This window comes from Camellia sinensis, chromosome 14, assembly GCF_055761805.1.
Source record: "Camellia sinensis isolate YWXY chromosome 14, ASM5576180v1, whole genome shotgun sequence".
Lineage (NCBI taxonomy): Eukaryota > Viridiplantae > Streptophyta > Magnoliopsida > Ericales > Theaceae > Camellia > Camellia sinensis.
This window is the reverse complement of record NC_138974.1, coordinates 88,019,654-88,029,381: the sequence shown is the minus strand read 5'-3', so window position 1 is coordinate 88,029,381 and position 9,728 is coordinate 88,019,654. Positions and strand designations below refer to the sequence as shown.

At 31.4% G+C, this 9,728-nt stretch overlaps 1 pseudogene across 1 annotated transcript; it reads right to left on the bottom strand.

Moving 5' to 3' along the window:
* Nucleotides 1–1,715: 1,715 nt before the first annotated feature.
* On the bottom strand, nt 1,716–3,254 carry LOC114308797 (flavanone 7-O-glucoside 2''-O-beta-L-rhamnosyltransferase pseudogene; annotated as a pseudogene). The gene has a single exon (XR_014350567.1). The product of XR_014350567.1 is annotated as a flavanone 7-O-glucoside 2''-O-beta-L-rhamnosyltransferase pseudogene (transcript).
* Nucleotides 3,255–9,728: the final 6,474 nt, after the last annotated feature.

Below are 9,728 nucleotides of genomic sequence, written 5' to 3'. Positions count from 1 at the left end.
GGATGGACTTAGATAGGTCTCAGTACAACTTGAACTAGAATTGAACAACCTTTCAACCTGGTCGAATCCACCTGAATTACGCCCCTTGTTTCCACATGAAATCAGCTTCACCCAAAAAAAAACCAGTGTATTTTAAAAAAATGGTCCAAAACAACGATTAAACCACCAGCCACCCGTTCAAACCGTGCGCGGGTCACAACAGTCAACCGGTTTGAGAAATTCATTGCTGGATGCGTAAAATATGTTGGTAAGGGACTCAAACTTGGATGCTATTGGATAATAAGCTACCATTCTATCCACCAAACAAGCATTGTAGTTGTTAGCATTCGTTGTAGTAAATATTATTTATTTAACATACATAAAAAGTTTGTTTTTGTAAAAAACTAAAGTATAAAAAATGTATAATAAATTTAAATAAACACCAACTAATTGAGAAATTAAATTGAGTAACATATTAATTTTTCATTCATTTTTTTTTTTTTTTGTGTGTGTGTGTGTGTCTCTAGTGATGGGTATTTAAATAAAGAAAATTTAGGTTTATATATTTATTTTTGGAATAATTTTAAAATTATCTTTTTCTATTAATATATAAATTTAAATATATTTATGATATCACAGTTTGATCCAATTTGACCCAACAATTGAACTAATAACCTATCCATCTAACTCGTTTTCTGATTCATCACCCGTCCGATTTTTGAAACATTGCCCAAGAGTACCAAAGCCTTTCTCACTCCACTACAAAATGCAGTTATAAATCAACTTACTCAATAGTTTTATTCTATTTTCATTAAATAAAAAATGCAATGCATCAATTAAGCTATCAATCATATATATTTTTATGGAATTAGCTCCTCTCCAATCCGTTAACGGACTGGACGATGCTGTTTGGTTATTGTGGTCTGGGTCCATTTTAATAATTCAAACTGTTCAATTTATAGAACTTGTCGAATATATTATTTCTGTAAAAAATTACGTTGATCGGATATCAATAGATATTATATTAGATCACATTTCTGTCAATGGCATGCATAATTTTCAAAATAAATTATGATAGGAATATGATTTGATCAAGTGACTATCGATATCCAATCATCATAATTTTTTACAGAAATGATATAATCGATGAACTCTACACATTCAACGGTTTAAATTATCAAGATGACCCTAAAGTAGGAAACAAAAATGGCCCAACAATATCTTTTTGTCCAATAAAGCCCCCTATTTTTATTGGTATCTCTTCTTAGAAACCAACAATTCACAAATTTTTTATTTTGCCCTACTAATACATCATTTTAATCCTATGCATATAGTGTTAATCTTGTATATTATGTAGCCTCTGTTTGGCAAGTTAGTTTTCAGGCTTTTTTGGCTATTTTAGCCACAAAAAATAAAATAGGCTATTTTAACCATAACAAACAAAACATCACATCCAACCTATAATCATTACATTCTTCTCTCACAAAAAAAGTCAAAAAAGTCAAAAAGTCAAAAAGCTCTTCCCAAACCAAGCTTTTTAGCCCAGACTAAAATAGTCAAAAAAACCAAAAAACCAAAAAGCCAACCTACTTCCCAAACCAAGCCGTAGAACACAAAAAATGTTTGATATGAATACTGCCACACAATTTTGATTCTTAAAAAGTTCCAACAATATTATATTTTTTTTAAAATAATTTTTTTTGTGACTTAGCAGTTATTGTAAGGGTAAAAATGTAAAATAAATCAACTACAAATTATTGCACAATTGACAATACTCGATCCTGTCTCTCCACACTCACCATCTCAACAACAGTTCCAACTACACACCTGCACACATTGTCCTCTAGTAGGATTAAATGAAATGAAAAAGTATAATTTATTGAAAATTTTGCCAAAGCTCTATGATTTCCTAACAAGCTGCACCAATTTCTCAATCGCCAAATCAATCTCTTCCTCACTTTTCTCTCTCATCCTCTCACTTAATTCTTTAACTTTCCTTCTCACCTCCTTTCCATCTTCTTGATCCACAACTTGTTTGATCACTCTTGCCACTTCCTCTCTCTTAAACCTTTCATTCTCATTCTCTATATTGACCTCCTTGCCCACACCAATCTCCACCACCAACTTGGCATTGTAGGGCTGATCAAGGCGCATAGGCATGGCTATGATTGGGACACCAAACATCACACCCTCTAAGGTTGAACCCCAACCACAGTGGCTCACAAACCCACCAATGCTTGGGTGACTTAATATCTTTGCCTGAGGGGCCCACCCCTCTATTACCAAACCCTTATCTTCAATCCTCTCCAAAAACCCTTTTGGTAAGACCTCATGAAGAACCCGAGTTTTCTCTGCTCCATGAAACCTAACAACCCATATGAAACTCACTTTGCTTAGCTCTAACCCATGAGCTATTTCTTCAATCTGTTGTTTGGAAAGAAAACACTCACTTCCAAAGGAAACAAATACAACTGAACTAACCTCTTTCTCGTCCAACCACTCCATAATCACTTCATCATCATCATTTTTTGTTGGGATCTGAATTAGAGGCCCAACTGGAACAACCTCTTTTCCTACTAAACCACAGAGATAATCAACATACTTGGCCTCGATCACGTTCGAGGTCTTGATCAACACGAAACTCGAAGACCTATCGATGCATCCTAGGAACCTTTCCTTGTTTATGACACCATTCGTAGTTTCATACAAATACCGAATGACTTTGTCGCGCAGATCTTCCGAGATATTGAGTTCTTGAAAAGGGTAATCCTTGTTTGCATCATTGGTGCAGTGAGTTAAAACAGAATAACTCGCCGCACAACCTGTCACGAAAACAACAGCCTCTGTGTTTTCTTCGTGAGCCGCTATTGGGACCCATGGTTGTAGGAAGTCATAGATGACGATGTCGGGTTTGATGGTCTTGAGGATGGTGAGGAATGCGGGTTTGGCGTTGTCGAAGGCGGTGTTGAGGGCGGGTAGGAGGTGGGGAGGGAGGTCTTTGGTGGTGTGGTAATGAGGAGGGAGGAGTGGCGAGGGAGGAAGGTGGATATCTATGAATTGTATTGGGGATGCTGAGAGATTGAGAGAAATGGATCCTCTGAAGGGTTTTAGATTGATAGGTGTAGAGCATAAGTATACATTGAAGTTTCTCTGAGAGAGTTTCTTGGCTAGCTCTATGAAGGGTGATAAATGGCCATGAGCTAACCATGGCAACATTAGGACACTCTGTTGCTTGCTATCCATCTCTCTCTCTCTCTCTCTCTCTCTCTCTCTCTCTCTCAAATTGGTAGAAATAATTAGCAAACAGCTGTGCTTTATAATATTTTTTTTATTTAATTTTATTTGTAACATCCAATATAATAAAATTAGTCTTAATTTTACATTAAAATTAGGTAACCACAATTTAAAATTTAATGTGTATGATCCTTTTCTATGACATAATAATGATAAAAGATAATTTATGCCTCATTTAACAAGTGGTGATTTTAGCTAAAAAATTAAAATGTCACTAAAAAAAATCAAGAAGTTAACAATTTATACAAAAAAGTTAAAGATTCCTTTTTCTATTTACTTTTTACACATCTTTTTGTAAAAAATTAAAAAATCATCCTAAACATACTAATTTTTTTTATATCATATTTTAACTAAAAGATAAAAAAAATTACTAAAAAAATCTATTCCCAAACGAGGCCTTAGTATAAAAAAATTAAAATTCTATATATAAAACCCATAAAAGGGTATTATTTACATAATTAAAATAAGAATATACAAATAAATATGTATCTTGTAACGTGCGAGAAGCCGAATGAATAAGTGCAAGGTGTATGGTGTGTGTAGTGCATGTGTGCCATGTGTGTGCAGTAACAAATGTAAATGTGTAGAGTAATTGTGTGGCGTAACGTTCGGGATACAAAGATTTGTGTGGAGCATCTTTGGTATATTAAAGATTTTATCAAAAAATTTATCAAATACTCACATAGTTGTGGGACCGTGTGAGACTTACATTTATGTGAGTATTTGATAGATTTATTGATAAAATATTGGGAACCTTGGACTCAAAAAAATTTACAAATAGGTGAAAAAGCATATCAATTTTAATAATCAAAATTATAATTTTTTTTTATAAATTTATAAATATTTTATAAAAATACTACATATTTATAATTTTTTTGCCGTTTCTAACATTTTTGAATTGGGTGTGAGAATCGATTTGTTATATATTAATTGGTATTGAGTGAAAAAGACAAATGAGGAAGTGAGTTTTGGCACAATATGACTCCAATGGTATCTTTCCATTTTAACATAATTAACTGCTAAATTTCTATTTACTATTTTTTTAATTTTCATTTTTTATGAAAAGATGTGTAATGTGATAGAGAGATAATATGACTTAAATAAGAAATTATGTGACCCAAATAAAATAAAAAAATAGTAAATATATTTTTTTAGGTTGTTGCCAAACAATCCCTTACTTTTAAATTTGTCAATAACTTATCTTCTACTATTATCTTGTTCTAATTTATTTCTACCAATCAACTTACCAACAAACTATTCAGCTTGCTTGGTTTCATTTTTCTAAAAATATTTTTTAAAAAATTTTACTTTCTTATTTTTTTTTATTTTTTTGTTTTTACTAATTTTTTTTATTATTTTAAGTAATTTTTTTACTTTTTAGACACAACTAACATAAATACACCTAAAAAGTAAAAAAAAATTAAAAAAAATCTTTTAAAAATTCACTAAATACCAAAAATATAAAAAAATACGACAATTTAATACATTTTTTATATTTTTATGTATTTATTAATTTTTTAAAATATTTTTTCTCAAATTTTTTACTTTTTAAATACATCTAAGTAAGGTGTATCTGAAAAAGTAAAAAAAAAATTTAAAATTTTAAAAATATTAACTAAAAACAAAAAAACACGGAAACCATTATTTTATATGATTCTATATGTTGTATGAAATTATTATTTTAGTGGACCCCTTCCATAATTATTATTTTAGTGGACCCCTTCCATATATGGAATTATTATTTTAGTGGACCCCTTCCATATATGTTGTATGGTTTTACTTTTTTATGATTCTATATGTTGTATGGAATTATTATTTTAGTTTGGACAATAGTTGATTTGTATGTACTTGGACAATTAAAGTAATTTATTTTCTATATACGGATGCAGATTGTGCAATGATTGATAGTTTATGTATCATTTTATTTATATATGTATTACAGGTTGTATGGAATACAGACAGGTTATGGACAAATTATAATATTTGCAATAAAACATAATATTATGTTTTTGCCGACTAAACGTTTTGTAGCCAATAAAAAGGAAAAAAAAAAAAACAAACATTTGGCTACTAAAAGTTTTGTAGCCAAAAGAAAATCAAACATTTGGCTACTAAATTTTTTGTAGGCAAAAGAAAAAGAACCATTTGGCTACTAAATGTTTTGTAGTCAAAAGAAAATCAAACCTTTGGCTACTAAAAGTTTTGTAGTCAAAAGAAAATCAAACATTTGGGAACTAAAATATTTTGTAGCTAAAAACAAAAGTGGAAGAATAAAAATACTTTTGGCGACTAAAAATTTAGTAGCAAAAAATGTGCGAGTTTAGGCGACTAAATTTTTAGTAGCGAAAAATGTGGAAGTTTAGGCAACTAAATTTTTAGTAGCCAAAAGAAGTAGTATTTGGCGACTAAAATTTTAGTAGCCAAAACACTAATATTTGCTTTCGGCGACTAAAAAATTTAGTAGCTAAAAATTTTTCTGCGACTAAATAATTGGCTTTTGGCGACAAAAAAAATGGTCGGCAAAAATGTATTATTTAATTAATTTTCCAACCTATTGGCGACTAAATATTTAGTTGGCAAATGAATATATTTGGCGGCTAAATTAAGTTTAGTCGCCAATTAGCTTTCCCGACTACTCTTCGGCTACTAATTTCCCGACCAAAAAATTTAGTTGCTAAAGACTATAGGCGACTAAAAACCTACCTTTGGCGACTAAATTTTTAATTGCTAAAAGTGAAAATTCTTGTAGTAAAACTTAATTTTTAAAAAACTTAATCCAAAAAACTCAAACTCAACACATTGATTTTTTTGGGTTGGCTTCCCTCCAGTCCCAATTGGAGGTTTCTATTGGACTTGTAGAGGCTTATCACGGGTCTCATTTCGCTAATTCGAACCGTTTAATGTGTAGAATTCATTGAGTACTATATACCTGTAAAAAATCATGTTGATCGGATATCGATAGCTATCTCATCGGATCAGTTTTCTGTCAACGGTTTATTTCTTAACCGTCCATTTTTTTTATACAAAATTGATTTGATCACTTAGCTATCGATATCCGATTAATGTGATTTTTTACAAACGTATAGTACTCGACGAGTTTTATACATTAACAGCTTGGATTATCGAAATAGAACCCGTGATGAATTTCCAAGAGTTTAACAGTACCCTTCAATCTAAACTGGGGTGAGGGGAAGCCAATGCCTATTTTTTAGCTGTTATCTGCCCGTTGGATTGACTTTTGAGGACAGTGTTGACACTCATAAAAGACGGGATCAACACTTGTCTAGACAATGGACGTGGACACCACACTTTTGTTGGATTTTATGTGAAATATTTGGTAGAAATTTTAGTATTTTTAATATTATTTTTTTCTTTGAAAAATGTTAAAGGTCTCAAAATTTTTATCAAATATTTTATTAAATGTCTCACATGAATGTAAAATTTACACTCATGTGTGACTTACCCTATATGAGACAATTGGTACAAATTTTAATATCCTTAGCATTACGCTTTTTCTTTTTAATACTTTGATCGATTGTTAAGTTGTTTTCTGTCATCTGTAAATTGTTGTAATTCTAAGATTATTTCGGTAAATTTCTTGTGGTGCGTTGTTTGATTTATAGGTACTTTGGATTCTTTGTTGTTCGATTCCACACCAAAGTTTTATTATTTATTTGATTCTTATTTATTTGATTTCCACTCAACCTGTCTTGATTATTTGATTCTCTCTCATATATTCTCATATATTCTCGAATTTTTGAGTTCCACTCAATGAAACTACTTATTGTTTATTGCTAATATCGAGAACTTTTTATATATTTCTATTATTGTTAAGGTTTTTTATTTTCAAAAGTTTTATGTAGAAAGTTTAGAGATATATATTTTTTTTATGATTTGAGTTGTTCACTTTGTGTATATCATACAAAAAAAAAAAAAAAAAAAAATTAAGTCGTTTGAACTATTTTCTTTGTATATATCATCTATGGAAAAAAAAAAAAATTTGATCGATCTAATAATCGTAACATATTCAATTTATCATGTTTCTTACTTTAAAAAATTAGGTCAATCTGAACTGTTCTCTTCATATATATCATTCATGGAAAAAAAAATTAGATTGAACTGATAATGATAACCTAATAATCCTAAATGCAACTAAAAAGTAAAATTTGTGAAGAAAACTAGAAAAAAAAAAAAAAACTCTAAAAATGAAAATGTCAAAAAAAAGAGGGCACATTTTTTGTAGTGTTTTGTTTTTGGTAATTTTTTTTTTTAATTTTATAAATATCTTAATTTGTAGGTGCATTTGACTGAAATATGAAAAAATAGAGTTTATTGAAAATTAAACAAAAACAAAAACTCAAAAATAATTTAAAAAAATTAAACCACATAAATCTAATAAGTGTATTTTTAATAAAATAATAATTATTAATAATTTTTGTTGCATATGTACTTAATTTAAAATACAATTTTGAATTTTTTTCCGTATTGAATTTATCATGTTTCTTACCACAAAAAATAAAGATAAAAATGATTTATTTAAAAAAAACACACGTGGCATCTATTTTTTTGAGACATATGTGATAAATTAAATATATTATGATTATTAGATCGATTGATTTTTTTTCCCAAGATGATATACACCAAGGACACAATAAAATTAACTATTTGAAATATTAAAACAAGATATGTGGTAGGCCTAGATAGCGCCTTTCGCAAACTATGAATAATTCTCATACAACACTAGGGAAAATCTATTTACATATCATCATTTCTCGCATCCCACACCATTACTTAATAGCATACAATTTTTATTATTTTAATTTTTTTTTCTCAATTCACACCATCAAAATTTTAAAATATCATCACCTTCATCATTCTTCCACTAAGCCTAACCCTAAAGTTGCCATCCATTACGGCCGGCAACGGAACTGAAGTCGCTTCCTTCATCCTTATCTCCCTTGCTTTATTCATTGCCTCATTCTCTAACTCGTCGCCACACAACCACTCCCTCTACAACTTCACTCCCTTTCTCATTAGCAACCGTTCCAGCCTCGTTTCCTAACAACCATCGTTCCTAACTCTCTTTCCAAAACCCTAAAGCCACAGATCCACTACCACCACGGAGAGCCAATCTATAACACTGCAATAATTCCTCCATTCTTCCTAACTTTAAATCTAGGGTTTCAGAGCGGAATGGAAGAAGAATAAGAAGATCTAGGATTTTAGAGGGTTCGATTTCGGAGGGAAGAAGAAGAAGAAGAAGAAGAAGAAGAAGAAGAAGAAGAATGGTGTAGGAGGAGCTATGGTGGTTTTGGGATGGAAGGGTAGCAGGAGAAGGGAGTTGGGAACATGGTTCTAAATCGCGGTATCGGGTAACGTAACGGTATCGATCGCAGAGTATTGGTATCGGTAGTATCGGTTGATATGTATTGGGTATCGGGAGACGTGACGGTGAAATTTTAAAAATCATTTCACAGGTTTTTTAGCTTTTTCTTTCCCGTACCGGTTTGAATCGGTGAGTATCGGTCAGTTGCAGTTTGTGTAACGACTTTTCTAATGGAGCAGACCGCTACATATCGGGACTAGGCCAATTCTCCTGTGATTTTTGATCTCAGTGCTATACCGGCATGTATCCGTCGCATTGCTCTATTTTTTCGATACGAACCAACCAGTACGTAGCGTTGTAGCTCGTTTCTCGTGCTCCTCGGAAGGGTTTAGTCTCCTCGAATACGATAGCCTTATAGTTTGGACTCCCATGATTCTGAATCTAGTTTCACAAGTGCAATGTGAAACAGAAAAAATACAAATGAAAGTCCAAATCCGGCAAATCTTTGGGAAATCTATTTACAAACAGAAATGTCAAAAATGGACTGCATTTCTTGATTTTAGAGTCGCCACCTAAATATTTTTTTAGGAAATTTAGGAAACCTGTGACTCGTGCCAAAGGCTAACTATCTGTCATAACCAAAGTGTCTCGGCGAGGGAACTTAGATATGAGAGGGAAATGTCATGAATTGAGCACCCCACTCACCTAATCAAGGGTCGACCTCAACTAATTATGATGTGATTTTTATCAACATTATATGCTCTTGTTCTGATTACTAATGCTAACATTACTATGTGAAGCACACAAGTATAGACTAAGTCACCCACTTTGGAATGCTTTGGTTTTATGTTTGTTTGAAAAATTTTTTGAATGTGTGCTACTTAATAAGTAAGCTCGTATGTAAATTTATCGAGATCATCTCAACTTAAGCGAAATAGTCTTCATCCACAAGAATTCAAAGAGATATTTCAAATAAGCACTTAGCCTTATGGTAATATGCTTGATATGGCAACACAAACACATATGTGATATGCTAAAGCAAAAATGCTCACCTAGTACTCAACCGAGACAAGCCAAAGAGAAGAAAATAATTAGAAAAATGCATGTTCCTAAATATGCAAAGTGACTA